This window comes from Protopterus annectens, chromosome 2.part1 (assembly GCF_019279795.1).
Source record: "Protopterus annectens isolate FY-2018-M chromosome 2.part1, PAN1.0, whole genome shotgun sequence".
Lineage (NCBI taxonomy): Eukaryota > Metazoa > Chordata > Ceratodontiformes > Protopteridae > Protopterus > Protopterus annectens.
The window spans coordinates 1833054580-1833075700 of record NC_056729.1 but is presented as its reverse complement, the minus strand read 5'-3'; the positions used below and the strand labels follow the sequence as shown (position 1 = coordinate 1833075700).

At 40.0% G+C, this 21121-nt stretch overlaps 1 protein-coding gene across 5 annotated transcripts in view; it reads left to right on the top strand.

Moving 5' to 3' along the window:
- The window catches only part of RASL10B (RAS like family 10 member B), a 1932764-nt gene that overhangs the window by 1068103 nt on the left and 843540 nt on the right, over positions 1-21121 (top strand). For all 5 annotated transcript variants that reach the window (XM_044063271.1, XM_044063272.1, XM_044063274.1 and 2 more), the window contains one exon: positions 6653-6763. The gene's annotated coding sequence lies outside the window, so the exon portion shown is untranslated. The remainder of the gene's footprint in view (positions 1-6652; positions 6764-21121) is intronic.

Below are 21121 nucleotides of genomic sequence, written 5' to 3'. Positions count from 1 at the left end.
GCTAAAAGAATGTCGAATATGTTACGGAAATTTATCAGTATGGATCAGTGTTTTGTGGAGTGGAAGCAAACATGACAGCAGTAATAAAAAAAAATGATCTAGAGGAAAGCAGAATGTAAGACAATACCATTGTTGCTGGTGGGTCTTGATGCAGAGAAAACATTTGACAAAGTAAGCTGGGATTTTAGTGTAGGGCATTGGAATAATTTGCATATAATAGGGTTAATAAGGAGGATATATGAGGGATCGGTGGCAAAAATTAAAGTTGAAGGGTTCCTCTCTGATAAGTTGTGCCTGATCAGGAGAAACAGGCAGGGGTTTCCTCTTTTCCCCTTATTTGCATTATATTTAGAGCCATTGGCAAAGAAAATAAAGGACTCAGAAATTCAAGGATATAATTTAGTTAAATCAAGAAAAGTTGGCTTTATTTTCAGACAATATTATTTTGTACCTGCTAAAACCAGGAAAGGACATCTAAGTGTTGTGGAATATTTTGAGACAGTTTCAAGTCTTTTGGGATACAAAATTAATGAAGATAAAACAAAGGCTATAGCTTAAAACTATGTACCCATGTTTATGAGGACACAATAAAATGAAATATTTGGGAGTATGTATGGTAGCTAAGGATATGTAGGAAGAGACTAAACAAAAAATAATACAAAAAGCGAGAAACTAGAAGGTCTTGTTTTTAGCTATGGATAGCAAGATAAAAGCAAAGAAAATGTTTAGCCTTTATATATATATATATATATATATATATATATATATATATATATATATATATATATATATATATAGGCCAGGCATAATTTTATCAATGAAAGGAGAAGTTGTAGACAGCAATTAATAGAGTTGAAAGATTTTATCTGGGAGGAGAAAAGGGAAACGGTCAACTGGGATAAGTTTGTCCTGCCAATAGATCAAGGTGGTTTAGGATTACTTGATTTGAAGGGATATTTTAGAGCTACACACCTAAGGCTCCTATACATAAAACAAGCATAAAACTATAATTCATAGTAGAAGGGATGATGATGATGGGGGGGGGGGGGTTCAGGAAATACCGACTGAGTGGTATTTTGGAATCAGATCCTGAGGAGAATAACAGCTAAACACAACATTATATTAATAAAGTAGCAAAAAGTATTCTAGCACTAAGCAAATGTAAGAATGGAGAAAGGAGATTTTTCAACTAAGGATGATTGCAATTAGGGCTACAGAGACTGTAAAATGAACCAAGGTATTGGGAGCATATAACTAGAGAAGGAACGGTAATACTATGGGAAGAGGCCAAGAAGACATTTAGACTGCAGGCTAGAGACTGCCTTTCTTATCAGGAATTGATATCGGAGTATAGGCAATGGGAAACAGACAGAGGCATCCTGAGTGAAAGACCTACAGTGGTACAGTTTTAGTTGAATCTAGACTAGAAGCTGCTGTTAAAGGGGTAATTAGTAGGGCATATAAAATAGTACTCAATAGCTATAGAAATCAATCGGAGGAGGTTAGAAAAGATTGGGAAGAGAGACTGCAAAAGCAGATTCACAAAGAAACGATGTAAGGGCATATGTATGGTTCAAAAGTATGCAACAACGTGTAGAAGATTGAGGATTTTTGATTGGAAGTGTTTGCATAGGTGTTTTTGTACCCCTCTCCCAAGCAGACTGCAAGGACAGCAAATGTTGGAGGGATGAGGGGTGATGGGGAATAAAAAGGGAACTGGGAACATATGTTTTGGTAGTGTAATGAGTTTGCAACCTTTAAAATTCCCTACAGAGTACTCTGCCAAAAATATTGGGTGAACAAATGGGTGAAAATAAGGAAATTATTATTTTTTTAGCTAGGATACAGGATCTGAACTGGCTATGTCTTAAGTGATAATTCAATAGGTGTTAAAATATATGCAAAGAAGTAAACAGTACTTAAGATTTACTTGATCTGTGAAGAAAGAGCATCTGCGTCATCTCTCTCACAGTGGAGCACACAGGCACTAAAGAAGAAAATTTTGCTGTAACAATATTGATTTAGATTACTATTCACCATGTGTCTGCAATGGTCATCTTTTGCTAATTGTATGTGACAGCGTTATACTGATTATAAGTAACATTTGGACATTTAATAATGGAAGTATGATGCCCCTTGCCTGCTGAGGATTATATACTTTTAAATACTCTTGTTATTGAGCGAGACTGTTTAGTTTTTTTCCCTTCTTACTCTCTAGTTTTATGGACTTGCTGCTTTTGTCTGTAAAGTTTACTATACTTCTGACAACTACTGTAACTCTTTCTAAAGCATATTTAGCAGTTTATCTTTGTTGGGTATTCATTGTAAAGTGGATCTGCCCGGCTTAAACAACATACTTACCACAGTGTATTACAACTGCACAACAGCTGTTGCTACTAGTTTCTGGCAATAGCATTTTGCTTTGTCATTTTATGTGATGAATTTGTAACACATTCTTTAAAATAATAATTTTAGAAACACAGTGATCACAGTGCAGTTTACCTTTGTAGTCCTGATGCTGTTAAAAGCAAATTAATCTCATATCAGCAGTATTGTATGCCATTTCAAGTAGTGATGTTTAAAAATACAATATTATAATGGAATCTGTACGGATCCCTGAATGGCAACATCACCTAAACAGATTCGGCCAGGCATACTTGCAAAAGTGCTTTTCACCGAAGAAGCACTTTCGCGTAAGTATGCCTGTTGCGGAGATCGCACTACAGTGGGGATAAGGGAAAATTCCCTTTTCCCCATTGTAGTGTGACCTCAGAGTGAGAATATTAAAGTAGGGTGTGGGGGCACAGGGGGGCTTGCCCCTCTGCAAAAATGTAAATGTAATGTTTTTTTTTAAAACACTTTAACGAAACCGCTTTCGTTAAAGTGTGCTCGGTGATTGTGGATTTAGACTATTGAACTTTCGTTCAATAGTTCTAGATCTATTATAATATTTCTATGCTATGGTGAATCCCCCCCCCCATGTGAGCAGTACCTAAAATATTTTTCACTGTTTTTTGATCCATGCTTAACAATTGCCGTAATCCACAGATGCTAATACCCTCCTGCAATCCTGCATCACTCAACAGATAACATTTGATGTAGTGTCAGGAATTGGCATAACTATTCATATTCTGCTTAAACCAGCTGCTGACTGTTGTATCATGGAAATAGTAGATATTCTCTTATTGTCCTCTGTTACATCAAATAGTGACACTTGTCGGCAGCACAGTGGTACAATGGATAGTGTTGTTGCCTCACAGCAAGAAGTTCCTTGGTTCAGGTGCCTTTTGTGTGGAGTCTGCACGATCTCACTGTGTTTACTTTGGTTTCCTCCTGGTGCTTCAGTTTTCTCTCACATTCCAAAGAAATGCAGTAGGTGTATTGGACTTTTTAAATTGGCCGTAGGTGTTTGTGTACGAGTGGTGTGAAAGAACAATAGCAGCAAGGCTAGCCCTTGGTGGTGTGAACCTTGGCTATACATGACTGTCACTGCTGAAGTGACAACCCAACCCTATTTGCAAAAACAGGAAAAAGAGGTTGTGTGGATGGATGAAATGACATTTGTCAGTGAGCTGAATGGAAGAGGTAGGAAATTAGGAATGCATCACCCCATGAAATTGGGATTTAGTAATTCATACTTTGTACAGTGACTTTAATATTGGTTGAGATGATTGCATTGTTAGACAGGAAAAAGTCATATTTGTACAGAGACTGGGTCTAGGAACAGCACATACTGTAAAAAAAAATAAGGTGCACTTGGATATGGTGGTGGTAGGGACCTGAAGGTAAACAACGCTGTGAGAAATGAGTTTAGTTGACTTTCCAATGGGTTAGAACTGCATTTAGTACCATCCACTATAGAAGTGAGTTTAACTACCACTTATTAGGACCAAGGCCATGGAGCTGTAGCAAAAGATTGTATTTGTAGTTGTGGGGTTCAAATGCTAGATAACTATGCAAACTTAACACAACATTAACAGCTTGCTTTACAGTTGAGTGTTTCACTGCTTGAGTTAATACTCTTGTGCTGAAGTAAAACAAAGTATTCATTCTACTTGTATGTGCTATGATGCTGGGGGAATGTAGACTTTTCTGTAAATGAACTTGTAATGAACATATGTGAAGCCTAAAAATATTACTAACAAACTGGAAATGAGGGGAAGAAAGAGGTACTTGGGAACATATTTTCTGGGAGTGCAGTGGGTTTGGCGGACTTTAAGGGATGCACTGTTGGAAATGTTGCGTGGGCAGATTGATGTGACGAGGGAGATGATTTTTCTGAGCTATGATACAGAATTGGAATTGCCTATTCATGGTAAGGCCTTACTGTGCTTAAGGGTGGCTGCCAAAAAAGCAGTTACTAGAAAATGGAAATCAAAATCTAAACCAACTGTACTAGAAGTAATGAATATAGTAACTGACATAAAATAACCGGAATTGAGGTCTTTAGAAATGGGCAGGAAGAAACTCTATAGGAAAAAAGGGAATCGTGAGAAGAATACATACAGGGGAGGAATGAGTTTTAATAGAAGGCAGGACTTAAGTGAGCTGTGTAATGTTTGACTGAAATGATTGGGTAGATTGTAAGTGATATATAATGTTTGCAGCTGGGAGTGTGTCAGTATGGTTTGTGATATAAAATGCTTGCAGCTAGGATTGTGTCAGTGTAGTGTGTTTTCATTTATGTAAATAGGTTCATAGGTTGCTACTGGGCTATCTGCCCGAAGGCATATATTAGCCCAGACACATTGTGCGGTATTCACCACCCCTTTAGTAGTTCCCTAGACCCTTGTACTAGCAGCTAGTACCCTTGGCCCCTATCTAGTAGTGCTGTTGGTGTGATCCCCGGTGTGAACTTTGTTACCCATCCACTCATCAAGGTTCCGCTTGAAGAGTGATAGTGAGGGGCTCTGTCTTATGTAGATCGGGATCTGTCTTATGTAGATCGGGACCCTGTTCCATAGTAAGGGAAGTCTCTGCGAAGGGAATCTATCCCTCCAGCATGTTCTGTTCATTGTTGTGTTGAGGTTTATATCCCTAGAGCATGTAGCTCGAGTAGATTTGGTTTTGCTAAGATGGAGCATGTTCAACAATTCTAGGTTGGACATGGCTCTGTACGTTAGACAGAGATCGCCTCTGAGAAGGCAGTATGCAACAGAGAACAGTCTTAGCTTTTTCAATCGTGCTGCATAGGGCAACTGTTTGAGGCCAGTAATTCCCTTGGTTAGGTACCTTTGTGGTCTCCAGCTGCTGGAGATGTCTGGCCAGGTACATTCCAATTGGTGCATTGTCCTCAATAATGGGTCTGATGAGGGAAGAGTAGAGGGGCACCATTACATCCTTAGATCTTGATGAGAACCTTTTCGTGATCAGATGGGTCACATAGAAGGATTTTCTAACCACTTTGGCAACATGGTTATCAAAGGAAAGCTGACTATCTACTTGGGTCCCTAGATCCCTTATTTCTTCTTCAGATTTCAGGGGATTACCTCCTATGTTGTAGTTTGCGGGTACTCTGTTTTTTCCAAAGGGGATTACTACGCATTTTTTTTGCATTTAGCTTGAGACCATGGCTTTGACACCATGCATCAGTCTCATTTAGGCCCTTCTGGAGGATCTCCATGTCGGCCGGAGAGACTATTGTAGCAAATGTATGAGTGGTTATATTGTAAGTGATGGTTTCTTTAAAAAAGGGGTAGCAATTGAATAATTCATGTAATGTTGCTTAGGTTATATGATATAACAATATATGTGAAGTATAATATTTGTTAATACAGTTTGATTACTTTTGTATAAATGTAAATTTTCCTGTGCCAGAAGAGGTAATTCAGTAAAGGTGTTACAAAATGCTTGTCCATCAGCTCACTCAACTTACAAATAAACTTTTAGAAAAAAAAATCAAACTGGAAATGATGGAATGTAATATTTTTATCATGCCAAACCCTGCAGAATATTTTAACAAATGAAATTCTACATGTACCCTATACTTTCTTCTGCAGGTGGGGTGTATGCTTTAATTTTCCTGGAAACTTTATTAACCTTTGGATGCTAAATAATATCTCTCTGGTTAGCGTGTTCCACATGACAGTGACCGGGACAGGACTGAGGAAGAGAAGGAGGTCACACCCTTTATATAATTTAGTTCCCCACTTGTAGCCCACCAACACAAATTTAATAAAGTCAACGTACACTGAGTGGAAACTTTACTGTTATCCAGTAGCGCATCTTGGCCTACACTTGAGAGAGAGAGAATATGAGTAGGCATGCAACAACTCAGAAAATGGTCTACCAATTGCCTGCATCAAGGACTTGTTTTCTCAGTTATATTAAGCAATTGAGGAGGGGGGGGTTCAAAAAATTTGAAACATCACAGGTTCACATATGCTGCCCAGCACTACACTATAAACTGTGTGTTCCATGCTCTGAGTGTGGTACCTGTAAAGAATGTGCAGTTCCTGCCTTTGCTTTCATGCAGCATATTAGATGAAATCAGAAAATACTTTTGTGAGATACTATCCTCTATAAAGGTATTTTGCAGCCAAGAATATAGAAGTTATTGTAAACTTTATTCAGCTCTTAACTGAAATGTTTTCTTGTTAAATTTTGTTACAATCCAAAAGAAATATTCATGCGCTTAACTTTTTTTTTGCAGATCTTGAAACTTCTTGCACCTACTTAAATTGCTACCTGCTCCATAGGCGGCGGATTCATTTGACAACCATACAATGTGTTATCCCATGAAGCTCCCAACTGCAATCTGATGGTGAGTGAATCGGTAACTTTCGGATTTCCAGGAAAATGATTAATTGCAGTACAGCAGCGGATGTTAAAGTGGAAATGTTGCTCCAGCACTATTATCTTACATCTTGAGTCATTTCATTACTTTAATGAGCCCCCAGACACAAAGTTCTTCAAGAACGTCTGTGCTGTAACAGCTTTATATTTTGATTCTGCAGACTTGACTGTACAAATGATTCAATTATAAAAAAAATTAATGAACTATGAGACTACATTACTCTGTTTGAACATTGAGTTCTGTCTGTGGCTGAGACAATACACTGTAAGAATATGCAACTGTGCAGATATGAGGGTTGTTCAAAATGCAGAGGTTTGAACAAGAACTCAGTTTCTTAGGATATAGATGCATCAGATAATGAGTCGATAAAACTGCTCATATATCCTTTAGACAAACTGTAATAATGTGGTTTAATTACTGCGCTTTTATCTCTGTGTGGATCTTTGATATAAGGTATGGTATACTACCTAGGTTCATATCCTGGTGAGAACTGAATTACATTGTTCTGTTTGAGGGTAAACATTGACGTTGTCCAGTAAAATTATAATGTACTGTTTTTTTTTTTTTTTACAGATTATTGTTTTTTTTTTTTTTACAGATTATTGTATCATAAATACTCATAGGAATATGATCTATTCCTATGAACTCGAAGAGTATCTGTCGATTTCTTTTGACAGGTCAGGTTTTGATGACTGAATGAAGCTGTATGCAATTTGCAGAGTGATGATTCCTTTGTAGTGCATGGAGAGCCATGCTTGCACTAAATATCAGGGAAAGAGACAAACTTAAGTTAAGCACTTCTGTATTGTAAGACCTGATCATAACAATTGTTAAGCACCCTCGTAAGAGCTGTTAAGACTGGGTTTTGCACTAGGTACCAAGACCTGCTGGTACCAACCAGTAAATGATGGGGCCAGAATTTAAAACAGCTTCATTTTTGCCTGCTGTCTATGCCAGTAGTCTGTCCCTGATTTTCTTTCTCCCATATGCAAGACATGATGTCCTTCTGTGTCGCACTGTTTCAGTATTCCTTACAGTAGTGATCCTGTGCCTAGGTCAGCCTGATGGGTCTATATTATGTGATCAGAGAGTCTCTTCTTTGAACACATATACAGTGAACGCAGTAAACTGCAAGTGTCCACGTCGGCTAATTTTTTCCTCGGGGGGGGGGGGGGGATTCACATGGCCGTAAAATAAAAAATTTTAAAACACTAATCAAATGGGGGGCTTTGCCCCCCACACACCCCTCATAACTAAATATACTAACTCCGAAATTGCTCTACATTGAAGAAAATGGCAATTCCGGATAACGGCCAACTGAATTTTATTCCTGAGGAAAGAATTTGCAGATGTGGCCGTTCGCTGTTTACAGCATTCGCTGTATATGTGTCGATTATTATGTGTTCAAAGAAGGGACTCTTCGATCACATTATAAAGACCCCAGCCTGACATCTGGCTAGTATAACAAATCCCTTAGGCTGTAATAGGGATGTCATACATCACACCCATGCTCTCCGTGCACAGTGAAGGGCTTAAAAGTGGTATACCGGTCAGACATCTGGCTTCCTAGGCAAGAGATCCCTGCTGTAAGGAATATTGTAACAATGAAGAGAAGGACATCTATTGTTATGGTAAGGTTTTACACAACTTTACTTTGCCATCTGTTTGACAGCGCTCCCTAAGTGTTTTATGGCTTTGAAAGCTGGCAAAATACTTTGCCTTTTTTCACTTTTCTGTGACTAATAGTACATGGAGAAGGGAAAGCGCCATGTACTTCAAAAGATTGATTGGTTCTCCTATCCTAACCTAATATTACATGTTTTTGAAATGGATACCAAGATTTGCCTGCTGAGCTTCTTTCTTAAAAATGAATTCTTGGCATTCATGTCGTGAACAAGTAATAATATAGTTATGATCGGAGAGCCAGTCATAATCCTCTATATTGGCTATGGGCTACCACGGCATAATTCCACTTGGATATCTAAAGCTCTTTGTAAGGAGGCACATTATTCTAAGACTGTAACTAGGAAGAGACTCGTCATTGACTGTAACCTAGGAAACTATAATACCTTAGCCTTCAGACATTTTGTTGATACAGATGTCATAGCTAAGCATGTAGCTCATACAATCGCACATTAGGCGCATTAGAAATTTTAATGACTACTTTGTTCGTTTGCTTGTTTGTCTAGTTAACTGAGATGGCCTAAAGAACATTCTCACCCACAACCTGGCCAGAAAGAGATGACCTCTTGCAACACAATTAGGTTGCAGTAAATTGTGAAAAACAGGTCCCTTAGTAGAGTAAAATGAACAAATTGGCGAAAAGTATGCCAGTGATGGGGGATTGTTGGCTTAATATCATGAATATGTTAAGTTATGTGGCAATAAAATAGTGACAGTGGCAAATATACTTCTGTCACTATTCTATGATCTCAGAGTTTGTATGGTTAGAAATGTGAGGGTATGGGAGTTAGGGCATGGAAAAATATTTTCATATTTTTTTTAATTTGGTTGTATGTTTCATTATTTTTTGTCAGAATGAGTGTTGATAAAAAATAAAAAAATGCACCAAACTATACCTATGTACTTGTGTGTGTGTGTGTGTGTGTGTGTGTGTGTGTGTGTGTATATATATATATATATATATATATATATATATATATATATATATATATACACACACACTTGTGCACACACACACAGAAACATTTGCTGTGAGACCAGCTTGCAGATGAAGCCCACTGCTGTATTTCTCTCTCAATTTTTTTTCATGTGCCCTAATACAGTTTACAGTCTATATTCTGATTATTACTCCTTTATGTTTGTTGCCAGTGTCTGGTATCAGTGACTATACTTTTTTTGGCACATGTAGCAAACTTGCATAAATTTGTTTTGGAAATAGTACTTAAAAAACACACCATGGTGGTATGTCATTATGCATGAACTCTACCTTCTATATTGGTTCATAGGTTTGTACTAGGCTAATGGCCCTGGGGCCATTACAAGCCTAACCCATAGAAGTGCCTTGGCATTGTGCTGCCCGTTGTTAGTTCCCAGTGCCTATATCAAGTAGAGCCACTGGAGTGATCCCGGGGTAAACTTTCTATTTCCCATCCACTCATCCAGATCCCTCTTGAAGAGGGCTAGTGTGCTGCTCTGCTTGACATGTATGGGAAGTCTATTCCAGAGCATGGGCAATCTCTGGGTTATGAACCTGTCCCTCCAGCATGTTCCTTTGATTGTGGTAATGAAGTAGAAGTCTCTGGAGTGTGTGGTGTGGAGGGATTGGGATTTCTTTAGATGTAGCATTTCTAACAGAGTTGGGTCAAACATGGCTCTGTAAGTCAAGCATAGATTGCCTCTTAGTAGATGATATGAGACAGAATAGCTGGAGTTTTTTGAGTCTGTCCATGTAGGACATGTGTTTGTCCTAGGATCCTCTTCATGAGGTACTGTGGCCTCTCCAGCTGTTGCACGTGTCTAGTGAGGTACATGCTAAATGGGGCATTATACTCTATGATTGGTCTAATGAGGAAATAGTAGAGAGAAATGATGACCTCTTTCTTCCTGGATGCAAAACCCTTGGTAATGAGATGTCCCACATAGAAAGACTTTCTGACCACAGTGGCAATGTGGTGATCGAAGGAGAGGTTTCTGTCATCTTTGTCCCCAGATCTAACGCCTTCAGTGTTCAGGGGCTCCCATCAATGTGGTAATTAGTCGGAACTAAGTTTTTCCCAAATGGGATGGCAATGCATTTTTTGGCATTAAGCTTAAGGCCATAGTTTTTGACATCAGTCATTGGTCTCAGTGAGGCCTTTCTGTAGGATGTCTGCATCACTTGGGAAGTTAATAATAGCACCCAGCTTGCAGTTATCTGCAAATTTGCTCAGCCAGAGTCCCTCCGTGTTGGTCTGGACTTCTGAGAAGTAGATGCCAAACAGGAGAGGACCCAGGACCGATCCCTGTGGGACTCCACTCGTGACTGGTCAGCAGTTTGACTTGGAGTCTGCTACTTTCAGGCTGTGTGTTCTATTTGTGAGCCAATTTGCAACCCACATAATGATACAGGGGTTGATGCCTAGTTTGGTGAGTTTATCAGTAATTCCTGAGTGAGGAATGGTATCAAAGGCCTTGGCCAGATTGAGGTAGGCTATATGAACTGCCTTATCTTCATCCACTGCTCTGGTGACTGACTCAAAGAAGTCAACCAGGTTGAGCAGGCATGATTTACCTTTCACGAAACCAAACTGCGTGGAATCTAGAGTTTGGCGATTCCCTATATCCTTGTTAATTGGGCCCATGATGATGCTTTCCATAGCCTTACATATCAGACTCATCAGCTAATTTGGCAATAATTTCCGGGGTCTGTAATCGCTCCTCCTTTATGGAGAGGCATGACTGCAGCAGTGCGCCATTCGGAAAGGACAAAGCCTGAGGTGAGGCTATGAGTGAACCAGAGCACACAGATGTGGTGCCAGTTCACTTTGTAATTCCTGTAGAACACAGCCAGGGATATTGTCTGGTTCCATGGAAGCTGTATTATTGGCCTTAAACGTTGCAGCTTTAACCTGTGCTGCAGTAATGCAGGGTGCCTGGCATTCTTCTGGTAATGATATTGGTCCTTTGGGGAGGGGGGGTAAAGTTGGCACTGAATTTGTCAACCAGTATGTTGACAATATCTGCTGGCTCAGTGTAGGAGGTACCATTGTGCAGTAACTCAGAGCAAATATGGGTATTGCCATGAAGATTCTTGATATAACCAAAGAAGGCTTTGTGGCTGTTTTTAGTGTCTGCCGCAATTCTGCCTTCGTAGCTGGCTTTGGAGGTTTTGATGAGGGATCTCAACTTTTTGTTGAGGCTAATAAGGGAAATTTTCCAGTCTTGGGACTTTACCTTTTTCTGCAACAGTTTCTTCCTTCTCTTATAGAGTTTATTAATGGCAAGGGACCACCAGACTGGCTTCCTTTTTTTGGAGGAGAGCATGTCGGTTCTGTTGGGTATGGCTAGTTCCATGCATATGGGGGGGCTAGTTCTCCCTTAAACTCCTATTTTCACTACAAGGCAAAAAAAAAAAAAATGGAAGGTGTTAAGGTAAGATTGTGTCCCATTTACCAAAGTATAATAGTAACAAAGCTACAATTATATAAAGGCAGTAGTATTGATGCATATCCCCTGAAGTATTGTCACAGTTTTCACCACTGCTAATTCTTCCCTACCCTGTGATGTTCTCTCTTGATCTCCACCCTACTCAGCTAAGGCTCAAGGTGCCTACAGTGTAGTAGACGTTCCTGTTTTGCATAATGCTGTAACAGTAGCTCTCCTATTATTACACTCCTGAGGACTGTTTTTGCTAAGAAGAATTCTAATTGCCCTTGCTTGCAGAGTTCTTTAGCCTCCATGTAAAACAAGGTGATTTTCCTGCACTGAACATATGCATGCTTTTGTTCATTGTGACATTTTACTCCGTTAAGATTTAGTAATTAATCTGATTTGCTGCTGATCTGTTCTTTTTGCTATCTCGTTTACATAATTCTCTTATGTCTTGATCTAGAATCATTGTAAGCTAATTAGTATATTCAAATGAATATACAAATTAATTAACTAATCATGTAATCATTAATATTATGAAGTAAATTCCCTAATGTGACTAGCAGTTATAGTGTGGTGTTGCTGCCCTCCATTATGAATCAAGTTGTTTTTTTTTCCCATTATTTTTTTACATTTCCAAGGGAGATATAAAGCAATGACTAATGGCTTTGTGCCACTGTGGAATGTTCCATCCCAATGAAGACAATAATTTAGTCACTGTTGCTGTTTTGATAATTGGAAGTGCTCCTTGGGGTGTCTTAATGAACATCTCTGCAGAACTGGACTGATTCCCTCATCGTTAGCAACTGCAGATGATTGATGTCTGACTCAGTCACGTATGAAAGCCAGGCACAATCAGGGCTGAACATCTCATTATTTGATGAATATATTTGATTATTATGATTTTTTTTTTGTTTTGTAGACTTTTTTTCCAAATATGGGTAAGCATGTGAGAAGAACATGCAGTTTGAAAGTAGACTTGTGCATTAAAGAATTGCATTTCTGATAGCTTTGATTTCTGAATGGAAAAATTATGGCTTCCTGAGGGGCGGTGTATGTAGGTTTCACCTTTGGTAGAAAAAATTCTGTTTCTGGGACTGACAGCCCTGATTGATCATATTAGTGGTGTGAGATACATGGTGCCTATAGGAAATACATTTGTTTAAGTCCAGAAAGAGCTTGGTATCAGCACATTATGCAAAACTCATACGTATTTTGACACAGTTCAGCCTTTACTGTATAGTTTTGCTGTTTGATGTTTCAGAGAACTGATTCTGGGCACAAGGGACTGGATATTCTTATTTACAGAAATGCCTTGCTTTTAGTGCACGTCGTATGCAGAGTTTCTTTTGGAAGTGCATCAACACCCTTTTTCTGAGTCTCTGTAGTGAAACAGGAAAACAAAATTCCTCTCATTCACATCATGTAGCCTCCAGAATGGCTTGGCAAAAACCTGAATTGACATGGATGGTAGAATACAGGGATGTACGTCACACTGAAGAGAGAGATTAAATGAGCATTCAGTGCTGGCTTTCCTGTGCTCTCATAGAGCCTTGCATTTACTGAGCAGAACAAAAAGATTCCTAAATATTTTATTACCTTTTGTTCAGCAGTCTGTTTCCAAAGACATATATTGGGATGTCTTTCATGGAATACATCAATTTTTGTAGAGGAATGTAAAAGCTATACTCTTAAATTCAGGTGATGAAATAAGCACATGGAAGCCTACACTGATTATGTTGTCTTTGTACATTACCCTTCTATGTCAAGACCATATCTCACAACTGTCCAGATTTTTGCCTCATGTTTTTGACCTTTTTGTCATAAGATTTCTGATTTTCTGGCAAATCATTGAGAACTGATGTCACTAAATAATGACAGTCATTTGAGTTTCAGATTTCATATCCTTTAGATAATGCATGTGAATGCAAAACCTGTTGTTCTAGCAACTTTCTAAATTTATAAAAGCAATATTTAAAATCTATTCCTATTTTTGGGCCTTTGTCCTCCCATTATTTTTGGGTTTGTCCAGATTTCTTGCACTAAGTGGTTGAGAGGTATGGTCAAGACACTTTTTTCCTACGTGCACTCATTTTCAGTAATCTGTTATCTAATTCAGGGTTGTGGAGAGCCAACCTCAATGCCAACAGTCAGGGGTCATAAGACAGGAAACACTTCTGCATGTTATTTAGTCAAAACAAAATATGTAGTGTCAATTTTCCAAATCTGTCTGTATGTCTTTGGGATGTTAGACAAAACAAGCCCTCCAATTCATACCTCTCAACTGTACAGATTTTCACAGAATGTCCAGAATTTTGCCTTATATTTTTCACCTGTTTCTCATAAAACTGTGGTTTTCTAGCAAATCATTGAGGATTGAAGTCAGAAAATTAGGCAGACATTTGAATTTCAGAATTTGTATCTTTCAGAAAAATTCATGCTAATGCAAAACTTGTTATTCTATCGACCTTCTAAATTTATAAGAGCAATATTTAGAAAGTGTCCCTATTTTTGGATCTTTGTCCCCCCGTTTTTGTGACTTTGTCCAGATTTTTTGCTTTAAGAGGTTGAGAGGTACGACTTCCATAAATAAACAAAAATGATGTAGTTAAGACGATACACTCTCCACAGCAAAGGCACCTCAGCTGGGAACTGAACCAGAGAATGATGCACTGTGATGCCTTCATTCTAACCACTGTGCCATTTATTCACTTTACCTATGTGGTACCAGTGGACAATGGTGTTGCTTAGTCTTCCACTGTGAAACCTTCACAAATATCCAGAAGGGCATGTAATGTGCAAGTCCACATGCTGCTCCATGTTGTGACAGCAGAACTGTCTGATGGGCACACGTTCTTCCTGCTCAGCTCACCAAATTCTCACAAGTGATGTTTGTTCCTGGACTTGCATTAAGGAAAATGAGTACACAAGGCACAATGCCCTAGTCCTAAAATTCACAGTTGTTTCTTTATTAAAGTGCTTCTTAAGTGTTAAGCTATTGGGGAGGGTAAACTGAACCCAAAGTCAGACCGTAGTAGGCGGTAGAGTGCTAAAAGGACCACAAGATTTTAAATTGGATATTACAAATGGGAGACATGAGGACATGGGAAAGCGGTGAGTTTGAATCCAAAGATTGAAAGTTTGAAAGTGTTAGCCAGCAACAGAAAATAAAGCTTAGTAAATCGAGTGATGTTGACATGGTTTAACTAGTTCATATATTTTCACTCTTCTTCTTTCAGCTTTTCCTGGTTAGGGGTCACCACAGTGGATCACATGTCCGCTCATGATTGGTAGTGGAGTTTTACAGTGTCGAGTTGCCAGCTCGGCACCTAACCATCCACAGAAGGCACACACGCACTCACACCTAGGGCCAATTTTAGAGTGTCCAATCCACCTACAGCATGTCTTTGGGATGTGGGAGGAAATTGGAACACCTGGAGGAAACCCACGCGACCACAGGGAGGACATGCAGACTCCGCACAGAAGGCACCCCAGCCGAGGATTGAACCAGAGAACCTCTTGCTGTGAGGCAGCAACGCTAACCACTGCACCCCCGTGGCCGCCCTTAGTTCATATATTTTCACTAAACTCACTGAATCATTTGTTCTGAAGAAACTTCTATTAAAATGACGTGAAAATGCTCAAACTGGTAATAAGCTTATCTACTCAGTGTGTGTGTTTCATAATTTTGTTGGGTTTACAAAAATGTGAATTTTTTAGAAAAGTTGTGCAATTCAAAGACAGTGATGCACATGCAAGGCTGAGTGCAGATCCCATGAATTCTACATCAGGGAACAGACAGGGGACAGGTCTTCAGACACTACAGGTGAAAATCTATGATGCAGAATGCACAGGGAGCAAAGATGTCTCTGTCCAGTAACAGGATGGAGCCCTGAATATGATCTGGTGAACCCAGATTCATTTGGTAATGCAGGTGCTAGAGTAGCCTGCTGGGGAAGGAGAGGATACAAATCCTACAGTAAATATGGTACCTTCACTAGTTCATAGCTCACAATGGAAAACAGCTGAGTGAAAAACATTGTTAAAAAAGGGAATGTCTAAAATCACAAGAAACAATGATGTTTGCTTCTTGTGAGAAGGGACTGATGCCTGGACTAGGGACTCTTGAGTAACTTCTGCTGTGGATAGAACCTGTGGAAACCTGGAGCAGGATCCTGTTGGAAACCAGCTTAGAGTGGAACTCAAATCTTTGGATTTACTGAAGTGACTCCATCAGCCTGGGGTAGTGATTTGCACTTGAGGGAAAGGAGTTGTTTGTCAAACAGTAACTAACTGAACTGAGATGTAAGTTATTGAGCTAGCTATGGTGTGCTTTCAAAGACTAAACTTTTGCATTTTATTGCTGTAAATATAAAACTTGCATGTTTTGTCACTGTAAATAAACTGCACTAAACATAAATGTCTTGTGTGTATTGTCGTGCCACTATATAATGAATGAAGCAGAGAACCAAACACCTATAAATCATACTTAAATATTCTAATATGGCATCTATTCCAAAACAATCTGGGAGCATCAAAGTACTGAAGGTTAATCTGCTGGACCACTGTTACCATTCAGGCAGTATTGCCACAGGCTTGCCTTAGCCTTTGAACTGCTTGGCACCACATATACTATTGTGATAGTTCCCCCTCAGCCTCCCTTAGTTTCCTTATGCACTTAGCCAACTAATGCTTAAAGCAGTGGACATAAATGAGGGCCAGCAAATTTGTACTCTCGTCGCCAGCCTTCTAGCAGTGGAACAACTGTCTTATCTCTCTGTTAATAACTCCTACTTAACACACAAAACTTTGTGAGAGGTTTAAATACCTAGCTAATATTGGGACATCCCTCTTACAAACAACAATATGCAATGAGCACCCTCAACCTATGCCACCATCACATTTTCAAATAGAGCACTAAAATGTGAATGCTGATGCCATAAAAAAATTACCAACGCTTCCTAGACCTTGTATAAACAGACTGCATTGAGAGTCTTTAAACTTGCCTACTCCTTGCACACTTACAGTAACAAGTCACCACCAGCAAAGTTGCTCCTAGTTAAATAATACTAAACTAGCTTTAATAAAAATGTTTTGGTAAATGGGGACTCTTAGAGTTGTTAGAGACACAGATTTCCCACTCACCAGGCTGGACAAGGACAGGGTTACTGTCAGCTGCCTTTCAGAAACCAGGATCACAGACATTACAAGAGTCCTCAGGACACTTTCCAGAAATTGGTATTGGTATGACTATGACTTTGTTGGTGGCCCATATGGGATGAATAACATGGAGGACAAAACTCTGAGGAACATGTAGAGATACATGATTGAAGTCTATGGAATTGTGATGTATACAGGTAAGACTTTGGTCATGACTGAAAAAGTCTTTCTTCACCAAGAATGATGCCTAGGCATAAACGGAAAACAATCTGCTTTAACAATTGGCTTACTAGCTGGTGTCATTCCAGTGTGTATGGAACAGCCTGGAATTAGACAATTGATAGTCCTATTTGATTTGCAAGGAATGGCCCGCATCTCTCTCTCAAGAATTTTCACATATTGGCAAAATCCATTATTATTGCTCTTCTACCTTGTTTAGGCAGAGTCCACCTGATGGACATCCTACCCTAGCAAATTCATCTAACCCTAAACTGGATAACATTAAGGTGGCTTTCCTCACTGCTAAGAGTCTCAATAACAAGTTGCCAGATCTTATGGTACTCCTGTATCTGGAAGAAATCCATGTGTGTAGTTACAGAAACATTTAAATGTAAAGATAGCATTAACTATATCCCAGGTTTTTTGCATACCATGCCTTCAGGACTGGTGGCAGCAAAGGTGGAGTTTCCTCATTTGTTAAAGACCGCATTTCATCTAGACTAATGCATAGAGGCCCACAATCTCCAAGAACCTAGGTTTACCATAGACAAGGCAAACAACCAGATTATAGAAGCTACATAACCTCCTCCATGTCTCCAGATAATTATGTCAGAGTGCCAAATGTTTTAGAAAAAAATTCTGTAAGCAGTAACTCAGTATTCCTAGGTGACTTCAGTTACCCAACCATAGACTGAAGCACCAATACTTCCAACATAGATATGCCCAAAGACTTTTGGATCTGCTAAATAAAAACTCCCTGGATCAAATAGTTGGTGACCCCACTAGAGTCATAAATACACCTGTTCTTCTCCCCTTGTTTCACATTCTCTAGTTAAGCTCAACCATGCATAAATTAGTGACATTTACTTTCAGAACCACCATACGTCCTGTAGCAAGCATCTACATCACTACTGTTGACTTCAACACAGCAGCCATGTTCACTAAGGAGTTTTATGCCCATATGGAAAATGTATAGATCTACAAGGCTAAACTAGAGCCAAACACAATGGGAAATGAAAAAAAAAGAAAATATGGACAACTGAAAAAATTTACAGTAAGGCTAGAACTCCTCAGAAAGAGGGTAGTGTAAAAATGTTGCCAAAATCCGAAAAGCAGTAGAAGTGCAGCAAACCATGGCAGGCGATTAGCTTTTGAAGCACCAAATAAATACAAGTCCTCATTTAGTTGCACTAGAAAACTATGAAATAACATCATCATTGCAGTGAGCTGTTGTGGGACCTCTACATCATTTTTCTGCCTACTTCATCCATGAAGCCCCTATTCAATTACCACTCATCTCAGAATCCGTTGTATCCCATTACTAAAGAAAATGTTAAGGTTTTACCTAAAATCCAGAAACACGTCCTCCATGGGTCCTGACAAACATACTTGGGTGCTAAATAAACAGCAGGTCTGATGTGAAATTGGCACCTCTGACAGTCAGTATTTCTTTTGGGAAACCTACCCTGCTGAAAATCTCTAACAAAGCATTTGCCGCCTTTTCAACCTCAATGGAGAACAGAGCCACTTCCTCAGGGTATCTGGAAGCATAATCTACTACCACTAGGCTATACTTTTTCCCTGTGGAATTTGGCATACTCAGAGCCCCACAGTATCCATAGCTACCCACTGAAATGGCTCCTCAGTCACAGGAAAAGGCATCAAGAGAGTTTTCACCTTGTTTCCTGCCTTGCCTACGTTTTGGGACTGCTCACAGATCCTGCAGTACCCTGTTACAGCTCTGGAAATCCCAGGCCATTAAATGTTCTGCATAATACGTCTTTTTGTATGCTTTATGCCCATATGCAAGGGGAATGTCATGGGCTATGGCTAGAAGTGCCAGATGGTAGGCTCTGGGCACTACCAACTGCTTTGTTCTTTCACACTCTAGCCCTCCCTCAGGGGGTCCGCACTCTATACAGCAACCCTTTGTCCCAGTATACAGATTCCCCTTTTCCTTGAGAATCAGGCACTTCTCTGGCTACCTCCCTCAAGTCCTGTAATGTAGGGTCTGAGAGATGACCCTGTCTCAACTCTCTCTCTTTGTAACCCTTCCCAGCTGTCCTTCCACAGGAAGTCTGGTATTCTCTGACAGTGATGCCTCACTGTCAGCCTGGGTACTACTCACCTCTGCCTTGCACTCACTCTGTCCAAGGGAACATCAGTGCCCACATGCATCTGTGGCTCACCTTCAGTCTCACTGCTACAGGGTAGCTCCCTCTCTGAAGTAACCACCATAATCCTGGCTTCAAGTCTACGGTCTGTCTGGGTTTCCCCCAGGCTACCAGACCCAGATGCCTGTCTCCAAGCCTGACTGCGTGTAAGTGCATGCACACAAGGTACTGCATTATCACAATCATTCCCTATCAGGACAATATCCGGGGATATCCTCAAATGCACCTAATTGCTTGCTTCATTTTCCACTCTCCCAGTCAAGGTGAACCCTAGCCAAAGGTATTTAGAATGGGGTCCCTCCTAAAGCTCTGACTGGAGTAGACTGCCCAAGCAAGTAGTGCTCCTCTTTAACCATTGCAGACATCACAATGGTTAGGTCAGAGGTTATCTCTCTTAGCAGTGGCCTGTTTTCCATCTACTAAGATAGGCTATAACCTCTTGTGGTAGTTTGGTACCCTTGTCTCCAGACAACATACTGCTGGCATTCTGTCATTCCCACTTACTGGCTTTCCCACCTTTTGTTCCCCACCTTGCCTTCTTTTTACATCTATATACTACATGGCCCTAATGGTTGCATTTAAAACATTCCCCCCTTGATCCTGGCTGTGTACCTGAACTAGTGGCTTCCCCTGCTACTGGTGGACTTTGTTGGGGTGGTTTAGGCTGCCCACCATGGGTCCCCTTAAACCCATGAGCAGCACTGGGTATCCCTTTCCTAGGCAGTGATGCCCTGCTTACTAGGTATAGGACTCCCTTTTTCCACAATGCAAACACGGTATTGCACTGCCTATCTGCCAACTAGATTCTCATGTCCTCAGGCAAAGTTCTAAGAGCTTGTTCCCTCACCAAAAGGTCTGCCAGCCCTTGAAAAGTGGTGACCTGACACCCACTCATCCATCTATGGAAATAAGTGCTTAAGCAATATATTCACTTTTTCTGCCTTGCTTCTATGCTCAAGAAACATTTTTCTATAAGCTTCAGGTGATAACTTAAAACTCTATAATAAACTATTTTTAATGGTATTATAATTTAACCAATCAGTATCAGACAATTTAGAAATAGCAGTTACAGCTTTACCATGGAGTAAGGGGATAAGGAACTGTACCCAGAGCCCTTGCTCAACATTATACTGTTTACCTACCCTTTGAAACATATGAATAAAACTATCAAAATTATCACCATCTATAAATTGTGGAAGAAATATACTGACCTTTGTTGCTTCTGGGGTTCGGGTACTCCCTTCCCTATTACCTCTATGACCCTGGCGGAGTCATCTCCTTTTCATGTTGCCTCTACCTCGGATTTTCCTCAGCTTCCAGATGCTTCAGTCTCTCTGCTGATTCTAATTCCATTTGTTTCTATTTCTCTTTTCTTCAGCCTCCAAATGCCACAGTCTCTCTACTGATTCTATTTCCAAACATTTGGCCTCCAGTTCAAGTCTCATTACCTCCAGATGGATTTTTAAGCCCTCTGTGTAGAGGTTGAACTGTCCATTTTCTGAGAGTTTTACATTCCCAAGGCCAGTCTGGTTGTCCTCCTGGTTGCTGGTCTGTGATGCTGCTGTGGCTAAGGCTGCAATCATCTCTGCTTTAGTCAGGTTGGCATGACCCAGTCCTTTGGCTTGGCACATCTCAGCTTGCCATACTCCTCTGCTGACATCCTTGCCTGTTCTCCCTGACT